Raw genomic sequence first — 26,895 nt, forward strand, 5'->3', positions numbered from 1 at the left:
ATTCTATGAGAAGTAAATTCTCCACAGAATCACAGAATTTATTCAGGATCTTGCTGCCAGGTATATCCAGATAAATAATGTGTTACCTTCTATAATATTTGTAATTTTTTTACATTGAAGAATCGTGCGGAATGTTCTGTTTATTAGGAGTTTTGCGTTTCTCAGACTTACATTTTTGCTAGCTAAAAATAAAATTAGTTTGTTACATCACCAAGAGTTATATTCCCAAGCATTTTTACTGTAATAATCATTTAATTACATTTGGGCTTATTTGGTGAGAAGTGTTTTGATCAGCGTTTAGGACTGATTTCTGAGAATATGACTGCTTCCTTTCTACTCTTTCCTGCATGAGTGAGAATACCTGCCACTCTGAATTCTTGCCCTGCACTTATTCAAAAAGGCCTCCATCAGCAACACAATAAATATATTCTATATAAAACTTCTATATATCCATGTCATTAGAATGTTAAAAGCATAGATTTTTCCCCACCAAAATTAAAAAACAAAACAAAAAAATCCTCAGCTTTATAGCTGTTAAAACAATAACAACATTATTTCTTCTTTTTTCCTTTTCTTCCTTTTTTGGTGGAAAATTTTCAAAGTTTTTTTTTTCTTGTCAAATTTAACATAGTAAACCAACTAAATTAGTTTAAAATATTGAAATTCAGAAAATGCCTTCCAGCTTTCTTGCGTATACAATTGCTTTTATGCTCCAGGTGAACAAAAATTCTAGTTACAGGGATCGTCCTCAGAATATCATATGCCAAATATGAAACTTAAAATTAAAAGTGAAGTCTATTTATAATGTCAAATATATAGTCCCAGGCTTTGTAGTTAAAAGGATATTACATATATGAGTGGTCTAAACTTGCATTGTTCTATATACAAGTTAGGCATTACTCATATAACACATTTGCTAAGCCAGTAATGGTAAAGGTACAGTACAACAGATTCTCAGAGGGCAGTTACCTTTAGGACACTATGCTATACTGTAACTTGATGGAGAAATACTATGTAATGTCAAATAGAGGATAATTTAATCAATTCTTGAGCTGTATACATTTATTAATTAAACAAGGTGATCACCTTGAAGAGTGAGGGCCTTTCTGATATTTCTGAAAACCTGAGTTACCTTTTTTGCCCCTATAAAACAGTAAATAATTCTATAAATAGGAGGCTCACAGATACACAAACACTTGATAACTTCCCAGGTATATTGACAAACTAATTTTTCCCCCAAAATGAATAATTATTATTTGGACTGGAAAAACAGAAGAGGCAGAAAGGTTGTCATTTGCACTGCTGCCATTTTTTCAATGCTCTGTCAGTGTAAAATAGCCTTAAAGTGTGCATAACACCACTTTTAGCTGCCAGGGTAATATAACGAAGCTTTAAATAAGTAGGAATTGGACCCACCATGCTTTTAAGATTAGCTTTCAGAGAATAATTAAACCACATATTCTGCTACTAAGAGCAAATACTCACAATTACTTTATCTGATCTTCCAGAGCAACCAATACTCCAAGCCAACTGGGTGTGTTTACACATGCATTAGTTCTGGGATCAGTTTACTCACAAATAAATTACTTGTGAATAAACAGTGCCAGGCAGGTGTCTACACATGTAGGGAAGTAGGAGCAGATTTGCTGCTAATGGCAGGAAGTTCCTTCCACTTCCTGGGGGTCCTGCAGTAGGTCCCTGCTGCCACCAGAAGGAGCTCTAGGCTCCCCTGGGTGGTATCACAGGAACTGACAGAGAGCACTTGGCTAGGAGACAGCTGTCTGGTGGTGAGGGTGAGAATATTGCTCCCTACCCCGAGGGGGCTGCCTGCTGCTGAGGCAAGAACAATGTCCCCTGCCTCAGCAGTGGGGAGCTCCCAGACCTGGCTTCCTTATTGGGGCAGGGGACTTCAAAAGAGCTGCAGGTGAGGGACAGGTCCCAGGCCCCTGCACCATACCTGCAGCTCTTTCCAAGCCCCGCAGCACAATCGCCTGATCGGGGCATGGGCTGGGACCTGCCCCTGACCAGGACAGTTCCCAGCTCCACTCCATGATCATTGGGTAGGGGCTGGAGAGTATGTTCCCTGCTCAGCTCTCTGATGATCATGGAGCTGGGTGGGGAAAAGGCTGTAGAGCTTGTTCCCCTCTCAGAACCTTATCTCCAAGCACTAGCTCCTTGGCCATGGAGCCAGCACTGATAGAGACTTATCTCCTAGCCTGAGCCATGAAATCATGAGGCTTGGTCTGGGAGGTAAGGGTTTCCCAGTGCTGGCCTCACAGTCAGGAAGATAAAGATCTCCCAGCACTGGTCCCACAACCACAGAGCTGGCACTAGTAGATAAGGATCTCCCAGCCCCTGCTCCCTGACTGCAATCTCAGAGTGGGGGGCTTGGAGCTTCCTGCTGCCAGGACAAGGTGACATAGTCCCTGCCTGGGCTTCAGTGACAGAGCCTGCCCTGGTAGCAGGAAGATTTGCTCCCAGTCAGATGTCTACATGAGCGCTACTGAGCATCTAGTAATTGTGAGTACATTTCCTGCTTGCATCTGCAGGTAGCCAATTTAGTCGTGATTATCAACGTTTACTGTGCAGTAAGCATGTGCACATGTAGTTGCACCAGGACCAATTCCAGGGGCACTCCACTTGATATTGGCTGTCAACTAGACATCGAATCATTGATTATTACCCTCTGAGCCCAATGCTCCAGCCAGTTTTCTATCCACCTCACAGTCCATTCATCCAGCCTGTACTTCCTTAGCTTACCTGTGAGAATGTTGTGGGAGAAGTCAGAAGTCTTGCTAAAATAAGATATACCACACCCACTGGTCTCCCTGCATCCACAGTACCATTCACCTCATTATAGAAGGTAATCAGGTTGATCAGGGATGACTTGCCCCTGGTGAATCCATGCTGACTGTTCCTAATCACCTTTTTCTCCCACAAGTGCTTAGAAATGGATTCCTTGAGGATCTGCTCCATGATTTTTCCACACGATTTTTATTCACATGTTGAAAGTTTTCAAACCTAGGTCAGAGAAATATTTAACTGGAATAGTTTAGGTACAGATGGTACTTGCCTTGAGCATGGATTTAGACAGCTAACCTCCTGAGGCAGCCTTATTTTTCTGTGATTCTAGATTTAAGTACTTAAATTGTGCAATTGAAATAGTGGATTGGACAACTAGCATGCATAATGGTAAGTGCAGATGCCTTTTTGGGGTTGACATCTTATATGATAACATTCCATGATCAAATATGTATTCTCTAAGGGGAAGGTTAAAGAGTCCTGTAACAAAAACGTACATTCAAGCACAAGTCATCAGATTTGGGATTGAATTACGCAAACCAATACGGCAATCATAATAGACCCTTCTGGCCCTAAAATTTATGGACACTTGCATGTCATCTCAGAAATCAGGCTTACAATTCTTACCCATTTTTTATTCTTTATGGGTGGTTCTAAGTTCATTTGAATTAAATATCTGAATACATGAAGTAAATTGTTATATTAAAATACCAATAAATATTCTAATAATTTCAAATAATAATTTATCCTTGTTTTCTGTTTCCTTATGCTTGTCATTGCATTGTCATTTATTTCCTAAAGCAACAAAATGTAGAACTTCACCAAAATGTACACAATATAGAATACAAAGTTAACTGTAGCATTAATATGCTTTTTAATTTTAGTTATGGAGCGAGCTGTGTGTTTGCTTGTTCTTTTCTGGTTAAGGCTTAGTTTGGTTTTTGTATGTGGTAGCTGGAAAGTCTGTAGAAAAAAAAAATCCACCTGTCATTCAGTTTAATTTCTTGTATTTAGGGCTCTACTACATTCTGTGTAAAACTAATCAATAAAAAGGATTTATGAGACCTTGAAATAGAGCAGTCTAAAGGAGGAAATTATAGTCAGTTTTAGTTATTAAAGATTTCTACCACTAAATTTAATATAAGAGAAATGTTATACATCTTTTTTTTTTGAGCTGAAACAAGGAATTTGTCAAGAACGTAGATTGGGGAGACAATTGTGTTTAGACCTACTGTAATGTGTCTTTATTTGCCGCTCACCATTTATTGTTAGCTGAAGTGAAACAGACCAAAGCTTCTAGAGAAAAATCCTACCTCCATTTAAGTCAATGGTATTTTTGCCCTCAATTTCCCTGGGGCAAAAACTTCACCCCAAAGGGAAATAGGGGGATCTATATCACATCAAAATAAGTAAATAAACAATTTTTTGCATCCACTATGCTCAACTGTCTGACAGGCTAGCCCCTAAATTTGTTTTAAAAATCTTCTAGTCCTGATAGTCTTATAATTCTTATATGCCAAGTTACTTCCTTATTTGCTGGAGGGTCTATATAAGATTTGAACTTCTACTCATTTTCTCTCATATACATGTATTTAGATATTATAACTAGGTACATCGTTGCTAAGTGACAGTGTATTTTCTGAGAGTATCTATTCTATAAAGAGCTCAAACTCCTTTCTCTTACACTGTTTCAGTTGAAATACTTCTATTTGCAGAAGCATTTGAACAATATTTTGTTTCTGTATTGTAGATGACAGATGAGCAAATTACTCTGTTTTAAAAAGTGAAAACCAAATATAATAACATAAAAATACAATTTTGCTATCCATATTAAAAGCATTCTGTGTGGCTGTGTTACCTAAGTATATAATAGCATTAAGCATATTTATAATAAAACACTCAGCTTTAACAATACACAAAAACCATGTCATCTATTAATCAAGGCTTAGATCTCAGGATAGAGATATGTGAAATTTTTCTAGTCACTTCAAATGAACAAAATGAAATACATATTTCAGTGCCAATCAGTAATCTAAAATGAAGTGAGAAAACATAAGGCCATCCATGTAGGATGATGAAATTTACTGAACACAATTGATTGTAACAATTTTTTCTCTCTCTGATCATAATATAAAAACTTGATGAGTTATTTATTTCATTATCATGGGTAATACGGAGATATTACCATAAGTTACCTTATAGCTACCATTGTTTCTCCTGCAGTTACCAAGTGCTTATCACGAAATACTGTGGTACTTCATGGCAAATTAGTAATTGAGTCAGTCACCACTGAACCATTCATGATTTTAAATAATTTTTCCTAAGGTCCTGATTTGCAAACAGCTCCTTTCCCTTCATTCATTTCAGGAAGGACAAAGACAACATCAGTATAACTGGAACTATCATAATGGGATCTATTAATAGCCAATTCTCAGTGATGAAAGGCTCTAATGTTGATGTTACTTGGCTGAAAAACACCAGAAACCCTAGCTTATATTATATTAAAGGTGCAAATCCTATCAGTGTGTTTCTTTTTCAAACACTGGAAAAAGTTCCTGGGGAGGAAGAACCAGCAGCATACCTACAGTCTGGGGAACTCCCTTCTCATCAGTGCAGAGGCAGAAAAGGATCTTGGAGTCATTATTGATGCCAAAATGAACATGGGCCGACAGCATGGGGATGCAGTCAGGAAGGCCAACTGCACCTTGTCATGCATCCACAGATGCGTCTTGAGCAGGTCCAAGGAGGTGATCCTCCCCCTCTATGCGACACTGGTCAGACCGCAGTTGGAGTACTGCATCCAGTCCTGGATGCCACACTTCAAGAGGGATGTGGACAACGTGGAGAGGGTCCAGAAGAGGGCCACTCACATGATCAGGGGACAACAGGGCAGGCCCTATGAGGAGAGGCTAAGGGACCTGAACCTGTTCAGCCTCCACAAGAGAAGGCTAAGGAGCGATCTAGTGGCCTGTTACAAACTAGTGAGAGGGGACCAGCAGGCATTGGGGGAGTTCCTGTTCCCCTGAGTGCTACCAGGAGTGACTAGAAATAACAGTCACAAGCTGGCAGAGGGTAGATTCAGATTAGACATCAGGAGTTGCTACTTCACTGACAGGGCGGCTAGGATCTGGAACCAACTTCCAAGAGAAGTGGTGCTGGCTTCTACCCTGGGGGTCTTTAAGAGGAGGCTAGATGAACACCTTGGCGGGGTCATTTGACCCCAGTACTCTTTCCTGCCATGGCAGGGATCCAGACTAGACGATCTGCTCAGGTCCCTTCCAATACTACCAACTATGAAACTATGAAACATTAGCTGACAAAGGTAGCTAATAAAGTTGACTGTTACTCAAAATAGTATTTGAAGAGGAATCCTGATTAAGCTGGTTGTTTATCACTGATACTTTTTTCAGTATTGAAACAAAAGAAATTTCCATCTGTGGATTCCTGTTTCTCTAAAGACTGTAGGAGAGTTTTCTGTCCTGAGGCCAGGAGTGGGAATTTGCAACTAATGACCAGCAAGGGAATGTTCTGCCACAGAAAGCAAACATTTTAGATGGTATATCTGGAAACTGTTATAGCAAGTGATATTGTGGAATGTGCTTCCACAGAGTGGCTGGTGGGTTTTTTTGACATTTAAAGCTAACAAGAAAAAAAGAGACATTAAACCTTCTCGGGGAATGGACGACGTCTTTGTATTTACACAATGCTTGGATCATCATAGGGCCTCTATATTGCTGTGCTAGAAACATTCAATAACAACAATGTAGACAACAATCCTACACTCGTGTTGAAAAAGATTGACCATGGCCACTTGCCCATTTTCCTTTCTATTAGAAAATATATTTTTTTAGGGACAGAGAAAGACATTGAGGGAAATGATGGACTGAAATGAGCCAGAAGATTGGACAAGGAACTTCAATATTTTAATAGGGCCATAGGAACAGAAAAATACATTCTAGGCTCTTCAGCTGCCCCTCAGATTACATACAACCATGTTGTGGAGATTATAGTGTAAGGGTGTGTGAAGAGGGCCTTTTTTGATTTGGATTTGAATTCATCCTGAATCAGGGACAGTGATTCGATTATTTGATTTGGATCACTGTCCCTGATTTGATTCAGCGGAATCCAGATCTGAAGATCTGATGCTGTTTCAGAGAATCAGTGATTCGACATAGGCACAGCTTTAAAAGTTTTTTCTATATACCTCGAGGTGGCAGGCACAGCTTGTGATCACTGCGATGTTGGGGTGCATGGGGTGTCCCACAGGACTGCAGGGGGGCCCCTCCACGTGCTCGGTGGCAAACCTGGAAGTGGACCAGAAGTACTTTTGGTCTGCTGGGGAGCATGAGGGGGCCACCCCACACCTCTCTGGCTCAGCAAACAGCCACAGGGGGACCCTGGGTGCCCCTCCACCCCAGACCCAGGAGGCACCAGTCACTGAGCCCAGGGGGTGCCGGACGACCCCCCTGCACACTCCCCAGCAGACCCAGAAGTGGACCAGAGTGCATTAGGGAGCCTCCCATGTTTCTGTGGGTTGCTCCATGTGCCCCAACATTGTAGTATACATGAGCCCCTGCTACCTAAAGGTATGTAGAAAAAACATTTAAAGCTATCTCTATGTCCAAATCTCCGAATCTTTCTGAATCTTTCCAAATCAATTCGGAGGGTTCTGATTCAATTTGGAGAGATTAAAGGGTCCTTTAATTCAATTCAGATTCAGAGATTCAGCCACCAAATCTGCATCAAATCGAATCAGGGACCAAAGCTTTGCACAGCCCTATTATAGTGTTTATTTTCCTGGTGAATTGTTACTAGGGAACCTTTGGGAATTCCCTAGATAGAGTGTGAAGGATTATGGGATGCTGGTTGCTATTAGCTTGATAGAGTCAGTGGCTGACTATTTCCTCTCAGCCACTTTTCTATTAAATAGAGCATTTCTTTTACCTTTGCAAACTTAACGGTGTGAAAAATGAGCAATGAGGCACTGCTGTTCTTTATCTCCAATAAAAACAATTAGAGAAAAGTTGCCCCAAACTTCTCAAAAACACTAGTGCAGGGCCTCACAAGACTAGAGAAGGTAACCAGGATGGGACAAGCTACTGATGATTCTAATTTCCTAAATGCCAACTATAGCAAAGGAGAAGATTCTTGCAGACAGAAGAAAAGGGATGTTTGAGGCTAAATTCATATCTACAGTCAAACTTAGCACAGTTGATTCAGCATCCATCTCTGAGACAAATCCTGCTAGTTTCAGTTCCTATAATCCATTAACAAAATGAACAGTTTACTAATCCTTAATTTTGTACCCTTCACAGCATAGGAGAGTCATTTTTATATCAGTCTTGCTCTATATCCCAACCTTCTTGCTAAAAGGTTAAAAAGAACTTATTGATTACACTATGAAGTGTGCCAATGACATTTCTAAGGTTGTGTAGTACAAATCTATAGATAGCTCTGGAGTGTTCATGCTTGATCAAGTTCTTGTTATTATCAGGACAAATTCAAACCTTCTCAGATGAAAGATGCTTTTCAAATTATCACATTCTACAAAATATTTGTCTTAATTTTGGAATTTAATAACGTCTGAAGAAAATGACACAAATCACAAATTAATCTCTGTGAAATACCAAGGGGGAAATCCTGACCCTTTTGAAGTCAATCTGGGTTGTGTTAGTGGCATCAGAGAGGATAGCATTTTACATCAATTCCTTGGTCAAAGAACAGAATATACATCTTTGTTAGCAAGCAAAAAAGGATTGAGGTAATTGCATCATATATATTCCTAGTATTGCTATATCATGTACTTATAGTTGCCTGATGCTTCCCAATATTAGCCATGTTTTCAGTTGCTCATAAGCAGGGCTTTGTAAATAACTGATGTTTTGGTTCAGTAGCTCTCATGTTTTGGTTCAGAAAATGGGAAAGGAGGGAGAAAGAGAGGAGAAGAAATGACTCATATTGGGATGACTTAAAGCCAGATATGTAAATAAAGCACTAGATTAACAGTGGGACTTAGGTGCCATTCATGAAACGGAGGTGGCAGGGGTGGTAGCAGCAGCTCTTCTAAATGTTATAGTGCTGTGACATTCACATAGGCTGTGACATATACAGATTCAAATTCTACCGTTCTACCTCATTTTGAGCACAAATTTGAATCTAAGTCTCCCCACTTATATCAGAGTACCCTAATCAAGACTACTGGGTATTCAGAGAGGATATGAAGGTTTATGCTTTCTATAAAATACTTAAATAATCAGTAGGTCAGAGCAAAAGATGATTTTGTATGGTAGCTTAAGCATTTACCTAGAAGTGAGAACCAGACTTTGGTCCAAGTAACATTTGAATATTTAAGCAAAGCAGCACAGTACTGACTGTAGAGACTGTCAACCTGAAATGTTCTTTGTCACCAGTTTAGTCATTCTTCTGGAAGGTGGGGGGGGGGGATCCTGATTCCAATCTTTGCTCTAAATCAGATGGAGAAGGATTTGAACCTTCATGTTTTACATCTTTCATGAGTGTTTTATCAGGGACAAGGTATCATCTCCATCTTATTTTCATGACTCTACCATGAACATTCAAAATATTTTATTTTAAACATGTCAAAATGAACCATTTTGACCTTTTCAATTTTCCTTTATTTTTATTCCATTGAAATTATTCACTATTCAGGAATATTTTCAGGTTGTATAGACTATTTATCCATTGCACTGTTTGTTCTCTGCCACGTTTTCCTCTTCTGGACAGACTGGATTGTGCTAAGTATGTTTTAAATAGAGGCATATGAGTTAGCCTTGGTGACTCTTTTGTTCCTGGAGGTTTAATGTTTGTTTGTGTGTCCCTCTCTCCTCCCATCTCTCTCTCTCTCCCTCCCCTTCCTTGTCTTTTGTATTCTATTTTCTCTCTCCTTATATTCTGCTTTCTACATGTCCTTTCACCACATCTGATAAAGTGACTTACAGCTCACTAAAGTTTGTGCTATATATAAATAACTACTTTGGGTAGTCTGTAAGATGCAAATCTACCCTGCCTTCTACTTGGCTTTAGACTTATATGGCTAACTACATCTTGCTGCCCAAGGGAACAGCTTTAGCTCTTCAAAAGTCAGAGAGATGCAGGATCAAGCCCCATCTAGGTTATTGGGTTGATGCCTTGGAACCCAGATCTCCTAAGTTTCTATACCGCTCAGCTACTGGGACTAAAACATAGAAAAGCCTTCCTCTTCCTCCCTGTTTTTTCAGACTTACATTCAGCTCCATGCAAGTCTGCATGGTGAGAGTGTAGCTTACTGTTCAGGTTCAGTACATGCAAGTTAGCTGACTTGTCTACATGACAGAAGTAATAGCATAGCAAACTGCGTAAGTGTCAAAAAGGCCAGGACTGTGTAAATGCAATTTAGGTGTGCAAAATCAAATAAAATTCCACCGTCTGTGTTTGACATTTCCATGGACTGGCTTTAACATTTGTGAGTATTTAAAATCCCTTATTACTGATTACAAAGTCACTTTGACAAAGCTAAGGATAGAAATAAGGTCTCTAGCAGGGCATGTCCAAGTCTCAAATGCCTACACTGCCTTTCATAATCTATGTGTTGAATTTGTTCTGTTTTCAGTGGCTATTTCTCTGGCTCAACATCTGAATTTGTGAGCAAGATCACCATATTTTATCCAGTATCATTTATTGTAGCTGCAAATGTGTACATGTGCCCTGGACAGCGTCATGCCTAAGCCTCTTAAGCACATGAAAGGTAGAACAGCCCTGAGTGTTACTTAGGTCTTTCTTGCTACACATAGCAGCAAGGTAAAGCTATATGGAGCCAGCTGATTCAAAATAAATTAGGTTTAGGAGGGTTTCTTTCTTATTTTTAATTTATTGTTTGTTTGTTTGAGTCTGGGAAAAACAAATAAAAACAAAAACAATATTTGTTTTTGAGTCTTTCCTCAGTATTGAAAAAAAGATCTGCTGAATGAGATTTCATCTCTAAGCATTGAAGTCTGCCTGGTCTGTGAGTCAGCTAAATTTCTTTTTTTCATCTATAGAGACTGCATATGACAGACAAATACTCAATTTTCAAGGCATTCATTAAATAGATGGAAAAAAGCACATGACTGCTACAGATATATTTGATGGAAAGGACAATAAAATGTGTCTTAGACCACATACAGAGATTCAGTTTCTCCTGGGAGAGCTGCTTCTCTCCCAGGAGAAACCAAAACTATACAGATTTTCAGAATTTTTCTCTCAGAGCAAAAATGGCAATTCCAGGAGAAAAATAATCTAAGAAATCAGGGTTATATCATTCACAGGAGTTGTTCCTGGGAAAGCAAATGTCCATATATGTTCTCTTCTAGAAGAACCCACAGCACATTCCTTCAGCATGCCACAGTGCTTTGTCCTCCCCTCAGGGAAACAGTATGTCACTCACTGAAGTCTATTGCTCTTGGTGAGCAGGTGAGCAGGAAGCAAAGCATGTCCCCTTTACAACCCCACATTAGGCTGCAGAGACTCAGGGTGACCCTGAGCAGTCTGGTTCAGCCAATAGGGCCTGCCCTGTACTCTGCTGCCATCTCTCTCCAGGCAGACTGAGGGAGTATGCAGAGCATGCTGAGATATGTGCACAGAGGGCTGCTGGCTGTGCAGTATCAGCAGTGCAAGCTGTCTCTTTTTGAAGGGCTCAGCATTTGCATATCTGTTCAGAATCTCTTGGTAACTTTTTCTACCAGAAAAACAAACCTGGGAGAATTCTTCAGATCATTTGAACATGTGTAAACAGACTTGGATTCTGAGTTACCTTCTCAGAGTCAGTCTGCCACTGATTTAAAAATAGATTTAAAAAAATGCTTCTGCTACTACAGATGCAACAGTGGCTATTACATGGACTTCTGGCTTTCAAAGGTTCTATACATACCTCTTTATTAATTCAGGCCCATACCTGATTCTTTTCTTTCTTCTTTCTTCTTCTTCTTTCTTCTTCATTCTTTTTATTCTTCACAGAAGGTGTAAGTTAATTAAAGGTGTATGTTAAAGTTTGATATCCAGCTGATGACATCTGGGCCAGCTAAGTGGATTGCTTCAATCTCTCCATGATATGCAAGTTCGGGGCAGGAGTTTCCAATGTGGGTCACTGACTGCACCTCACCGCATATGCAGTTTGGTGAGTCCTTGATGCCACATTCAATAAATAGGCATACCATCCATGTCCCATAAGATTACAGTTCAATTCAGTCCAATATTTACATTGTAGACAGAAACCCAGAAGCTCAATGGTTAGATCAACAACCAAATGTGTGTTGCATACTGTTGCTGCAGATCAGATTTTGTGCCAGGAGCTCTCAGCATCCAGACTGTTCCATGAAAGTTGGAGCACATGTAACCAGAAAGTTTTCCCTGACTTAAGCCGATATCTTGATGGCTGGGTGATATGTTCATACAATAGGAGTTTAGGGTCAGCCATAATCTTTTCATACTTTCAAATTATGGCCAAATCACTTGTCACCATGGAGGGAGTGATATTTGATAACACCGGCAGCCACAGAAGTGGCATGGATTTTAAAGCACCACTTACTAGTACTCACATGATAGGTTTACCTATGTGTTCACATGACAAGTATGAGGGCTTTGATACCAGATGGAAGTGCAGTATACAGCTGTAGAGAGTACCAGGGCCTGGGTTGATCTACAGAGGGTAAGAACATCACTTCCCCAGGATATTCCAGTGCGCTTCTCTATAATGTTTACCCTCATTGCTGTCTTTTTGCCAGTAATTTTGAGATTCTGGTGGTAACTAAGAGTTTCATCTAGCGACTCAAAGGTACCATGGATGTTTTTCGCGTATTATCTTAGTTTCACACAACTGTACATTTAGTGTTTTATTGTCCTGGTATTGGTTACAGTGGAATAAGGAAATGGCCATCTTAGCTGCATTACATTTCAAATGCCAAGTTCAGAAATAGTCCTCTTGGAGAGCATTTTCATGAAATTTTTCTGTTGCCTCAATACAATACCTTGTGTGGCTAGTGCTATATCATCAGTGTAAACAAATTTACAGTATGCTGTTGGTAGGATGTCACTGGTATATAGGCTGAAAAGTATCAGAGAAAAACAGACCGCTGAAGGAGAACATCATTTAGCACTCACCAGTGGTTCAAATTCTTGCTGAGATGTAGCCAGAATCTGCAGTTTGATAGGAACATGTTTATTAGTGTGAGAGTTGGTGACATATGCCAAATTTAGCAAAAGTATTTCTCCCCAAACAGTGTCATATATAGAGGACATATATATGCATCTATAAATACAACACTTGTTTTTAATTTGTACTGAAATCTGGCCTCAATATGACTGGTCAGTGCTAATACCTGATCACAGCAGCTTCTATTTGTCCAAAAGCTGGCTTGCTCTTCGGGTATGATGGCTTCTAGGGTGAGTTTCAAATGGGTGAGGATTACCTAATCCAAATATTTATAAGCCATGGACAGAAGAGAGATTGGCCCACAGCCTTTCAGGTCATCAGCAAGCTTTCGAGGCTTTGTGGTTGCGATAACTTTTACCTCTTTCCATTCTTTAGGGAGCCAAGTGTTAGTATGTATATTGCGGAAAAGACTCATAAGCCAAGTCCATGACAGTGTTCCCAGGTTCCTAAGGGAACTCTGAGAGTGCTCCATCAGAACCAGCCACTTTCCAAGACTTTGTGGCTGAAAGCCCTTTGTTTACTTCCTCCAGCATGAAAGGGACAGAGAAAGGGGAAGAAGGTTGGCAGGCTGAATTAATCTTCCACAGCTCTTTGTGGATGCGCTATCTGACTGTTTTGACCACTGGCACCTTTGAATTAGCAACAAGGACAGAGGCAATGGAATCAGCTGTCACTTGGGGCAGTTGGTTTGTTGCTGGGGTTGCAGTGCCAAGAGAACAAAGAAGCTTCCAGATGTGGTGGCTTGACTTTGTGAAGTCCAGGTTTTCAACTGTTCTATGCCACCGCCTTTGCTGCTCTGAGTTCAATGACTTTAGGAGAGCTGTTGTTGTGGCCTGTTTTTTGTCCTTTTGGTACTGTTTGAAGAGGCTTTCAGTTTCTCATGACCAACATGGCGTATATCATTTTTGGAAGCCATGAGGTATAGCCTCTTTGCTGCTTTCATCACCAGGCCATCAAAATGGCTGTAATTAAAGGCCAAAGATTAGATATGCTTGAAGTTTCTTCAGTATATGCTGTTTAAGCTGTCTAATCTGCATTCCAAAATTTCCAGTGACTTTTTGGCTTGGCTTTGATCATGGGAAGCTGAAGACCTATATGCATCACAATGGGCCTATGCTGCATGTGGAGAAATCTGGAAAGTATGTTTTTTTCTGCTGGGAGCATAATGCCATTTTTATCATGGGAGATGAAGAAGAGATCTGGATTGTAAGACCTCCTCCACTGCACTGATTTGAATGTTCCAGGCTGCTTGGCATCATATAGCAGGTAGTGATCTTCTGAAAATGACCAGTACAGCAGGTCTTTTCAATTCTTGTCTGATTTTCCATACTCCCACATGGTATGGTGGCTATTAAAGTCTCCAGTATGCACAGATGGGTGTTTAGGTGTTGGCAACAGATTTTTCTGCCAACATGCATACAGAGGCTAATACACATTTACCACATATATCTTACCAATCTTGATGATCATAGCATTGTTGTAGTTGTTGTTCAATACTGTCTTCTCATCCTGTATGTCCTTACAGATGTACGATGCAAGGCCTTGTTTAGGATGGCATTGTGGAGTGACTAATGTATAACCAAAGATCTTACTATAGGATCCGGGAGCTGCTAAATGGATTTCCTGTAGCATCAAGACATCAATGTCATTTGTTTTCAACAGCTTATACATTATTCCATTCCTCGTAGTAGCTTGTCCCTCAATGTTGAGTTGCATAACCTGCAGTGAGGGCCCAATGTAATGACTTATTTGGCCTGAAAAAAAAGCTGTTTACATTGCCATTACTTTTGTGACCAGAAGTTCAAAGATTGATGTTTGGCTGACAGATCGGTGACATTCATTGTGTTTTTGCACTTAGCAAGGAAGATGGTGAGCAGGTTGTCATCTTCTTCGCATACCATCTATATTAGTATCATATCCAACTTTATCTCAGGCTACCTTCACATTGCCTTCACAGGTATAATGGTCACTCTAAAACCAGATTAATCTCTCTTGGACATTAATCCATTGTCTATCTGTCATATCTGAGTCCATTCCAGCATTGACATCAATGGTACCAATAAATAAAATCTCCATGCCAAACCTTTTGCAACCCAAGTCTATTTATCAGAGTCTAGTGTCAAGCTCTTCTTAGCTTCACATAACTCCATCAAAGAGTTGTCATCTGGAACATATCTCTCTCATTATATAGAAGTCCATTTTCTAGATTTTCTTCTAATTTCTGGAAGTGGTGCCAGTAAGAATTTTTGGGAGGAGTCTTTTTCATCACCTCAGATGCTTCTGATGTGTTTACCATCATTACAGCAGCACAGGCCATGTCTTTATTGGCTCCAAACTTGTTCTTTATATCTAGACTCAGTGTCTCAACATCTGATGTAGTGTGGAGGCTACTTAAATACAGGTGACAGAAACTCTCAGTTTAAAAACACTGACTTTTAAATAAATATGCCTGTGGTAATTTTCATATAGTGTACATTGACCTATCCTTGGAGTAGGTTTCCATCAGTAGCATAGCTTCTTGGCCACCATTGGCTAAGATCAAGTGTAGTGGCCAGGCAGAGACCTGGTATACTGATGCCAGAAGCACTGAAGGGATAGTGAAGGAACACCAGGATGGAAGAGGAGGAGGAATTCTCAGAGCCTGGAACAGTATTGGTGGCACTCTTGGAGAGGAGAGTGACAGTTATGGAAGGGAAAGCAGGCCAAGAGATGAGAAGCAAATGAGAAAGTGGAAGCAAAGATCCAAAGAATGAGGGAAGATGGATGAAGGTAGGAAAGAAAGGTGTGGTGGGATTGGCAGTTTTAGAGGAGGCTTGATTGAAGAAACCAATGAGGGAAGAGTCCAGTTAGCAGGAAGAACAGGAAAAGAAGAGGTCAGGAGGGAGAAATGAGGAATGAAACAATGACTGAAGGGAAGAAGAAGACTAGTGGGAGGAATACAGGGCTGGAGGAGAACAGATAAGTCAGACAATTAATAGATATGAATGTATAAAAAATATATTTTTTGAAGTTTTGTATGTTTAAGCAGAGCATTTGAATAGCCTGGTTGCCTTTCCTAACCAGCAGTCTCGGGAAATTTTGTATCAGAGCAGAGAAGGTTATGAGGATTTTTGGAAGATGTATGCAGCAGTAGGTGAGAGAGAAAAACTTAAGTTAATAAGTTTTATTGCAGGAGAAAAGACAGGACAAGACAAAGGACAATAATTATTCAAATGTACACAGACATGCTTGAGATGAGGGAGAAGGCAAAGAGGAGATTTTAGATGTAACCTTCCCTGATCACTAGATGCTGAGAATGGAAGTGAGTATGAAAAAAAGTGAAGGCAGGGGGAAAGGGATGAGGAAGTTAAATATTCAATTATTACAAGATGAGGAGACCTGTCAAGAATATGTGGAACTGTATAAAGGATGAAGGACTTTGAGAGAACTTCCCTCAGAGAAGAGATATTACAAAAGCGTCGGGAAGTGGTGGACTATGATAAAGAGAAGAGCAAGATAATTTTTCAGAATATTGATAAAAGAGAAGTGAAGAAGAGGGTGTAATAGCTAGAGGAATTGCAGGCAAGGAAGCAGGAATTAATACAGGAGACAGTAAAAGCAGTAGAAGTGAAAGAAGCACTAGAAGATATACAGCTATGAACTGAAGAATGGTTCAAAAGAAAAGTGGATGAGAAAATCTTTTTGACCAGAGGGCCTAAGGTGGAGAAGGGGAAGCATGGTGTAAATATTTTTTTTAGTGATATTGAGGAAAAGAAGGAAGGAACTGAAAGCAGTGAGAATTGAAGAAGGACTCCAAATAGAAGCGAGTGTGAAGGTTTTGGACACAGCAGCAGAGGTCTATAAAGAGTTGTACAAGAGAAGAGGAGTGGATGAAGGGAAAATGAAGGTGTTCTTTGAGGAGATAAAAGAAGGAATAGAAGATGGAAAAAAACAAAAAACGGAGAAGTTAAGTATGAGAGAGGCAAGGACTGCTTAAAAGCTTGCAAGAGAGGGAAGGCACCAAAAAGAGATGGACTTCCAGTGGAATTCTATGAAAAATTTTGGCAATGGCTAGAGACAGATATAATAGAGACACACAGGGAAATAATGGCGTATGGGGAGATAGGGGAGGGTTTTGCAAAGGTGTGGTAATTTTGATATTCAAGAAGGTTAAGGAAGATGTGTTAGGCACCTGGAGGCCGATAGCTCTTTTAAATGTAGCATAAAAATTGATGGCAAAAGTATTGGCCAAAAGAATGTATGACTATTTAGCATAGGGATAGGCAAAATCTAGCCCATGGGTCGGCTCTGGTTGGCAGTGGACTTCATTTTCCAGCAGCCCCTGCCCGCATGTCTGGAGCTGATTTCCGTGGGGACCCTAGCAACAGCTGCCCTGTGATAGCATGGAGGTAGGGTTTCAATGGAGACCAGCCCCCAAAACGCTGGCAGGCAGCAGTGGCACCAACCTTTTCCTGGGGGGAGCTAAGGAAGGTCTGAGAGAGACCTGTGCTGTGGGCAGGAATGGCGTGGGCTCAGCTGCCATTGTCTGTGTGGGGCAGGCAGTGGTGGCAGTGGTGCTGCTGGGAGGGGTGACTACAGGGGGTTTGGGGAATTTTGGGGTGGCTATAGCCCCCCCCCCAACCACACCCTAGTACTACCCCTGCTGGCAGGGCAGGAAGCAGGGCACAGAACTTTTCTGGAGCCCAGCTGGGATCTTGTGGCAGTGACAGCATGATCCAGAGCCAAGACAGAACCATGTTCTGCAGCCTGCATACAGATCAGATCGTGGTTCTGCTGCTGCCCACAGGACCCTACCCAGAGCATGCAGGCTGCAGATTACAGCTCTGCCCCAGATCCAGGCCACAATGTCACCACTGCAAAATCCCAGATGGGTCCCAGAGCAGCTCTGCACCCTGCCATGTGGCCTGCCACCACTGCTGGGGCCTGGTCTCCACGGAAACCCCAGTCTCTCACTATCATGGCACAGCTGCTGCTGGGTTTTCCATGGAAACTGGCCCCAGCCATGCAGGCAGGGGCTGCTGGGAAATGGAGTCTGGCCACTGGCCAGATCTACCATTTTACCCACTCTTGGTTTAATAGATGTACTACCAAAAGAACAAACGTGCTATTCCAAAGACAAGGACATCCCAGACCCTATGGTTAATGAACAATGTCATATCACATATACAAGAGAAGAAAATAAATTTAGACCTGGAAAAGGCTTATGATAGGGTTAAACATGTTTGAAGTATTGTGGAGCATGGGGTTTCTAGCAAAGATGATTGGATGTGTCAAAGTGCTTTATAGTAAAGCAGGAAGTTGAGTACTGGTAAATGGTTACTTGAGCAAAGCATTCCCCATATAAACCAGGGTAAGGCAGGGATGCCCTATGTCCCCCAATCTTTTTGTATGCATGATGGAGCCACTGGCAAAAAGAATTTATAATGATAAGCTGATCAGTGATGTGAAGCTACCAGGAGGAGGAGAAGTTAAAAGTACATTATATGTGGATGATGTGAACATAGTGACTCAGGACAATGTATCAGTCAAAACAGGACTGAAGCATACTGAGGGCTATGGTGAAGTGTCAGGGTAAAATTAAATAACTTGTAAAGGGCATTGATGGGTGTGGGGACCTGGGAAAATTTACAGAAGTTCAGGCTGTGGGTAGTAAAGGGTGAAATCATTAGATTTCCCAAGATCATGGGCACTGAAGGGAAAGAAACAAAGATGTGGGAGAAGTTAGAGATAGGAGTGAGACAGATATTGGTATGAAGGGCTGGCTGGTAGTGATTTGTCCGGGGGGTTTTGAAATGGTAAAAAATGAGTGAAGGGCTTGGGATTCCCTTTCCTCACCAATCAGGCCCCAGAGACTCACCCTCCATGTCCCCTGATTGGCCCCTCGGGTCACCTGGAGGGGGATAAAAGAGGCAGCGCAGCTGACTCGGGGATACCTAAGAAAGATGACTAGGAAAGAGTTGCAAAGAGCTGGGCCAGCAGGGTGGGAGCAGTTGCCCCAGAAGAGCCTGAAGCAGCAGGACCAGCAGGCAGCAGTTGAACTCTCAGCAGCACAGCATGTGGCCAGCAGGAGAGGCTCCCCACTGGGCTTCAGGATCCCCAGCAAGAGGCTGCACTTCCCCACATGGCTCCAGCAAGAGGTTGTGTGGTGACCCGAGAGGCTCCCAGCTCTGCTTCCAGTTTCTCCAGCAAGAGGTGGGGCAGCTCGACATGAGACAGGGGCTTCTAGAAGGTCAAAAGTCCTAGCAGCCTGGATCAGTCCCAGCAGTGATGACTTTGTTGTAGAGTTTCTGCCTACCATGTGGGAGATCTGGATTCAAAGTCCTGGCTGGGTCAAGTAGGGATGAGGGAAGTGATAGGGGGAGAAATTCCTATTGGAGTGGATGGGGTCATTGTGTTTTCCCTCTTCCCCCCCTCCAGGTACCTATGCCCTATAGCTCTTGTTATTTGACATTTTGTATTTTGTGCATTTTATATTTTGTCAATCAATATTGTTTGTTGTGTTGTTTGAAGTTTTATATTTTGTTAAACCTGTCTTTTGTTAACTGCATGAATATGTCTATGAATGTGAATGCCTAACCTTTATTGAATCCCGTCCCCTCAGGGAATTGTAGTGTGCCCTATACCACCTGGTTTATATATGTTATGTTCCCACTGCAGTTTCTCTCACTAAAAGGTACATGGTTAAGTCCCCATTGGTGATCTGGCTCTGCTCTATAGGGGAAGGAGGGTCCCTACACCTCCCACCTGCTCTGATCCCTTCAGTTGGAGAGGGTGTACATCTTGGAGTATCACTTGGGTTACACTGGGATTGTGGAGTAGTAGAACATTTTCTTTCAAGGATAAAGTGGGTGCAGTGAAAACAGTACTCTTGCTGATCATCCTTTACATGGGACTGGTGTAATCCATGGTGTAGCAGGGTGCCTTCTCCACGGGTGGCTGTAAGACCCTGGAGCCCCAAAAATTATTTTTCTACCCTGCTTGCTCTCTGGTGATAGTCACCCCTTTGCTCACCTGCCATGCCTTTATGCATTTTATGGTTATAAATGGGAGGCTGCCCCAGGGCTTCCCAGACCTGGTCTTTTTCTAATGACCACCAGGTATCTGTGGATTTTGCCTTTAGGGCTAATTGTGTGGCTCTGTTCTGCCCCTACACCATGCCCCAAGCCTCCCAGGTGGCATATTTCTCTGATATTTTGTCTTTATGCTCTCTTAGCCACTTCTCTTTCTCTCAGACCCCTTGGTCTCCCACTTAGCCTTTCTCTAGGTTTCTGGATGCTTTGGTCCCACTCTCAGCCTCTCTCAAAGCTGTTTGGCTTTTATGCCAAAGAGACAGGCAGCCAGAGCTGGATAACATATTCTGGTCTTACCCAAATGTGGCACAGGCAAACCTAGAATAGGATAATAAGGACTGAAGATGAGCTGTCACTGTGACACTGTAGTCAACAGAGCTAATAGCATACTGCCAATTAGCCAATGCCTCACAAGCAGGGCTAAGGAAGTGATACTTTCTCTCTACTCAACATTGGTGAGACCTCTAGCTGGAGTATTGCATCCAGTTCTGGGTGTTGCACTTCAAAAAAGGCATGGAGAATCTTGGAAGGGTCCAGAGAAGGGCCACAACAATGATTAAGGGCCTGGAGAACAAACCTTATGAGGCAAGACTAAGGGATCTGGGACTGTTCAGCCTGAGGAAGAGCAGACTGAGGTGGGATTTGGTGGCCAGATATAAGTATGTTAGGGGTGAATATCGGGAGGTAGGAGAAAAACTGTTCACTAGGGTGCCCCGGGGGGGACAAGCAGCAATGGCCATAAACTGTTAGAGGATAGTTTCTGGTTGGATGTAAGGAAGAATTTTTTTATGGTAAGGGTGAATAGACTTCCCAAGGAGGGGATGCAGTCCCCAACCTTGGAAGTCTTCAAGAGGAGACTGGACAGACACCTTGCTGGGATCGTAGAGCAGGGCAGTTGGATTCAATAATCTTTTGACATCCCTTCCAGCCCTCAGTTTCCATGATTGCTATGTTGCAATAGTGGTTACAAAACCTTCTGTTAAATGCCAAACCTCAGAATGATGGCATCCTTATGACCAGGATGGTTGGGTACTAATGGGGAATACTACAGGGAAACTGGGGAGGGGGGTGGTGTTATTGTTTTTAAAACTAAAATGTAATGTTTTAGTATTTGGTTTGTTCAAAAATGAGAAGGTGGTCATATATAAACAAATCCAAATCCTTCTCTTGTTTCTAGAAATTAATGTAAATCAATTAATCTTCCAGATTTGACTACAATTTAATGTCATGTGTGTCTGACTTCAAACTTCCAAGTTCCAGAAATATAAATGGCAAACTACTACAAGAATGGCTGTTTTACTAATATTTTTATCCATAATTATTCAGTAAAAATCCCAGAATTTTCTGGAGAGCCTACTTTCATGAGATTTCTAATCCAATTTTTCCCTCTCAAGAGGTGTGGATACTTTGAGGAATCATTTGATAACAATCAATTTGAATACTTATCCAAACGGTATTAAAATAGAACATTTTGAGGATCATCCCTATTGCTGCCAACAAGTAATTTGGTGTGACTAGACCTGCCTGGCCATGCAAGGGGAAAAAAGGTTGATTTAACCCTTCCTCTACCTCCATGTGATCGCTCTGGTTACCAGGGACTCAGGTATTAGACATGGATTCATGTCTAACAATAATTTTTCCCTTTCCCATTTGTTGGACAAAGAAACAGATACTGCATGGAGCTGCAGCTCAGATACACCCCCTCTCTCTGACCTCATCAGTGCAGCAAATGACCAGTACAGAAAAAGTACATTTCTACTAGAAAAGAGATTCAGTGTAACATCCTCACGAGAACAAGGTGGAAAGGAATAAATAGACTGTGGGTGCATCTACACGAGACACTGACTGTGCAGTAGAGAAAAATACTGTGCATTAGTACATAACAGCACAGGCAGTGCTAATACACTACTGCACAGTATTATTAGGCTACTGAGCACTAGCATCACCTAAAAGACATTTGTCAGCACTGGTGCTACTGCACAATAACTCCAGTTACTGTGCATTTATTTAGTAGTTGTTAATACAAGTACTTAATAAATGTGCAGAAATGACTGTGCAGTAGTGTCTCAAGTAGACATGCCTTGTGACTGAGTTATATTTCCTCCCTGGGATCATCAGGGGATGATGCAACTAATTCTGCCCTTTATATAGGTCTTAGAGAAGGCATTGGCACCTGTTGTTTGCACTTATGATCTACTTTGCATACAGAATCATAGAGCGTGTATAGATGAAATGGGGGCCCTAAATTGAAGCAGTGGGTTTTTAAAAACACTGCTTCAATTTAGAGCCAAGTAAACCCCTATGTCATGCACAAACCTGGGCACTTACCTGCCTCTCTGGTGGCAGGGAGGGGAGGGTGAGCTGCCAATGGGCAGAGAGGTCCCTGGGCTGTGGGAGGGCTGGTGCTTCCCTCTGTGGCAGCAGCAGCCCCTCGCCTAGATGGTGACCACCTACAGGCACCCAGTTCAAGCGGTCCCAGAGGGCACTGCAGTCACAGAGGGAAGGACTGGGTGCCCCACAGCCCAAGGACTGCACACCGAGGTCTAAGCTGCAATATCATCCAGGAGGTCTAATGTAAGCCCAGCACTTCAAAGAGCCTCTCCATTTCTTTTGCCTCTGCCTTCCTTCCCAGGCTGCTGCCAGGCTGCCTGTACGGGCTTCCTGCAGAGCCCCTGAGCTGCATGAAGCCCGGTGCTTCGCTCCATGACTGTAGGGCACCAAACTAAAACTCCTCAGAGGAATTTTAATTTGTTGTGCCCCAAGTCATTTAGGGCACATTATGCCACCAGATTTCCTACAGCTGCTGGAATTACTGTGCAATACATCACCGACGCAAAATACCAACACCAATAAAGTGGTGCAAAAGCATTTAACCCACTTCAAAGCATCATGTACATGTGCCCCTTGTTTCGTCTACACATGGCCATAGACTCAAAAAGAAGCTAGTGGAACTGAATCTTCTTGTGTATCAGTGAATTTGGCCCATGTAGAAACCTCTGAATAAACAGCGTTTCTCCATTACAGTGTAGATGTTAGAGCTGAAAAAGACCACCCAAATTATTTAGTTCATATTCCTGCCAGTGCCAGACACTCCTCTAGTAGAGAATATCTTACATTAAATTGATAACATATAACCTTTTCTTGGATCTATGTTTCTCTGCTAAATTACAGACTAGGGATAGAACACAAGATTGAAGATGACATTTGAGTCATGAGACTTAAAAAATAAAAACAACAATTGTACTTGGTGAGAAAGGTCATGGTTTAATTGCAAAGAGGTGAATTTCAAGATACTAAGCACTGTAATAATAGATTCAAGACCATCTTTCAGTTAAAAATAATGCTTGATAACATCTAGAATATTCTATTCAGTTGTTTGGATAAAACAACATCTCTCTAGATAAGAAACGGAGACAGCTAAGTGCAATAGCATTTTAAGAAGACATTTTACATATGTACAAACCTTATTTTAAATAAATACTTGTTGTTGGACCAATACTTCGAAGTCTGATATTAAATACTTGGTATTTGTTCAGAGACAATGCTATCTTTTGTGAAACAGAGGAACCTACATATCATGCGAGTAATTTTAGAAACTGTAACTGAGGTGAAATCACTGTCTAGAATGTTGACAGCCGCTCTTGACAAACATGCTATTTATTAATCAAGAAGACAATGCCGTACCTGTAATTATAAGAGAATATTAAACTTTGAAGAAGATAATAGTTTACAGTATATCAAAATGAAGATAAAGAAAAAGCATTCAAGCAGTGTTTATGAGAAACTGAGTTAGGAATGTAAGCATTTTTTATGATGCCAATACCTTGGGTTTTTTACTGTAAGTTATAAAAATGAATTTTATCTAAAATCCTGTGAAAGGAGCTGAATTGGTATCATATGGGACTGAACTCCTCAATTTATCCCAATTACAGAGACATAGCAGGCTGTGCAATTTCCCATAAGCTATCTTGTCAACATGTCTCAAACCTGACTTACTTGCGGCTTTTCTAGAGATGAACATATATTTCAGTTTCTATGTTCATGTAGTACTTGGTCTCTTTGCTGAGACTGCCAATTAGTGCCAACTGAGAAGATGTTTTTTATGATGTGGACACCTGGATTTGGAACATCAATTCATTTCCTATATAGCTGTTTCCATTACTGGGCCAAATTTATCAACTTTTCCCATGATTTTTATTTGATATCATGTGAACAGAATGGACATTCACTCTTTATTGGGGAGTGTGATGGGATGGGGATGGGGAGGGGGCACAACACAAATATTAGACTGGATTTTGCCATTTTTAAAACTGCCTGTGTGTGCCAAACTTATGTTCTGTTATGGATGTAGACCAGTTTCTGATCACTTATACTAATAAAAGTGTAATGTCTATACCTGGCCATGGTTATTTCACCACATTTAGGAGATGAAATGGCAGTCCTACCTTAGATGCAGCAATGTACAAACTAATGGGGAATACTGATGGTATTTTTTAATTGTAACCACTGCCTGATTAACCTGAGAGGAAGTGGGTAAAGGAAGAAAAGAGAATTTGCAGATGACGCCAAATTGAGCAGAGCTGCCGAGATTCTGGAGGGCAGAGCTAGAATCCAGAATGACCTAGGGAGACTAGAAAAACTGTCAACAGTTAACTAGGTGAAATTCAACAAGAGCAAGTATAAAACCCACACTTGGGGCAGGATAGTTGCATGTGCAAATATAAACTGGAGAATGATTGGCTAGGCAGTAGTACTACACAGAAGGACCCAGGGGTGACAGTAGACCATATATTGAATATGAATCAACAGTGTGCTCTTGTTGCAGAAAAAGGCAATAGCATACTGATCCGTATTAACAGAAGTGTTTCTTGCAAATCAAGTAAAGAATTTCTTCCACTCTGTTCAGCACCAGTGAGACTTCACCTGGAATACTGTGTTCAGTTTTGGGCCCTACACTTCAAAAAGGATGTGGACAAATGGGGAAAAGTCTAAAGGAGAGAACAAAAAATGATTAGAGGCCTGGGAAGCAAAACTTATGGAGAGAGACTGAAAGAACTAAGTTTATTATTCTGGAGAAGAGAAAACTGAGTGATTTTATAACAGTTTTCAAATACTTGAATAGCAATTATACAAATTAGAAGGATGTTTTTCCTCTGTGGCCAAAGGAGACATAATTAGGAACAATAGCTTCAAACGTCAGCAGAGAAAATTTAGGTTGGAGATTAGGAAGAACTTTCTTACTATGAGAGTGGTCAGGCATTGGAACAGGCTACCTAAGGAAGCTGTGGAATCTCCATCCTTGGACATTTTCAAACGCAGGTTGGACAGACACTTGACTGGGATGGTCTAGTTAAGGATGATCCTGCCTTGAGCAGGGAGCTGGACTAGATGGCCTCATATTATCCCTTGCAGCCCTGTTATCCTATTATTTATATTATTAAATAATACAGTCCAATCAGACTTTAATTTGAAATTCCAAGTTCTGACCTTATGGCCATAGGGAGCATGTTAGTACCCAGAAAAATAGATAGGTCTGATTCCATTAAAAGTGACATCCTGCATACTCCAGCACCAAACCCTATGTCATTTGGTTCCCTGTTGTGTATGTACATTTTAATTACTTAAATCCTGAACATTTCTGTCTTTTGGATATTATGAAAATTAAATTATTTATGAACTCCTGTAAAAAGAGATTCAAGAACAAATTATAAGATTAAGAAACCAGTTGTTCATTGAATTTAAAATTCCATCATAAATTTACTAAATCTCAAACTATTTAGTTAGGTTTTACACTTGATGTGCTTGATCTTAAACCAGTCAGTAATAAAATGGAAAAAATTAGAGATCAATCTAGTTAAATTAGAATATTCATAAAGCATGGCTCCATCAGAAAGTCATTTAGTATATTATAAAGTTCATATATACAGTTCAGATAGATGAGAAATATTCCTCAATAAAGTATATCATCTGTGCTAGAATCAGTGTCAACCGTCTCCCCATATGAACTTGGGATATATTTGTTGCCATGTGTTCAGAATAATCCTTCAGTAATATTTATTTGGAACTCTCCAAAACTTTCAGGTCCAGTAAGTGAGAGGATAGCTATTGTATTTGTGCATTCCACCCTCTAGCCAGACTCTAAGGTAATAAGAGCTACCATCTGCCATATAAAATAGTAGGCAGATAAAGCGGTATCTGGTCAAATGAGTTTGAAAAGAATCTTCAAGAGACACATCTTATCCTCAGTCGTGTGCCAATGAACACTGACCCACATCTCATTAGTACCGACGGGGCTTTAGAAAAATGTCATTCGGTTTGACTCAGCATGAGTTCTCTCACTGTAAGTTGCAAAGAAAAAAATTTAAAAAAAATAATGTGAAGAAGTATCTGAGCAGCAGAAACAGTGGGAGAAATACTTTTACTTACTATTCCCAGTGAGCTGTGTAGGTGATCTAAAAGACAGGGTAAAGGAGTAGCAAAGCCTATATGCCTTGTTAACTTCTTTTCTGGTAGCCTATGGAAGCAATTCGCGGAAGTTATGGATGTAGAGTCCCTTCTCCACACCTCAGGCAACTTTAATTTTCAGTCCAAGCTTTTACATGACCCATACTTGTTGTGAGGAAGAAAAAAATTACCTTTACTGCTTTGTTTTCTTCTTTTTTTTTTTAAAGGGACACCTCTTCAAAAGCAGTTTCAAAGTTTTAAATGATCTTGGGAGAGAGGTTTTTTAGGTCATATCAGATTTGCCATTCAGTATAGCCTTCTTCTTTGCCTCCTTTTTTACCTGTCTTTATTGGTTTTAAGTGGTTTCTACAGGTCTCAGCGGGGGCAAAAGAT

This window comes from Crocodylus porosus, unplaced genomic scaffold (genome assembly GCF_001723895.1).
Source record: "Crocodylus porosus isolate Cpor-Errol unplaced genomic scaffold, CroPor_comp1, whole genome shotgun sequence".
NCBI lineage: Eukaryota > Metazoa > Chordata > Crocodylia > Crocodylidae > Crocodylus > Crocodylus porosus.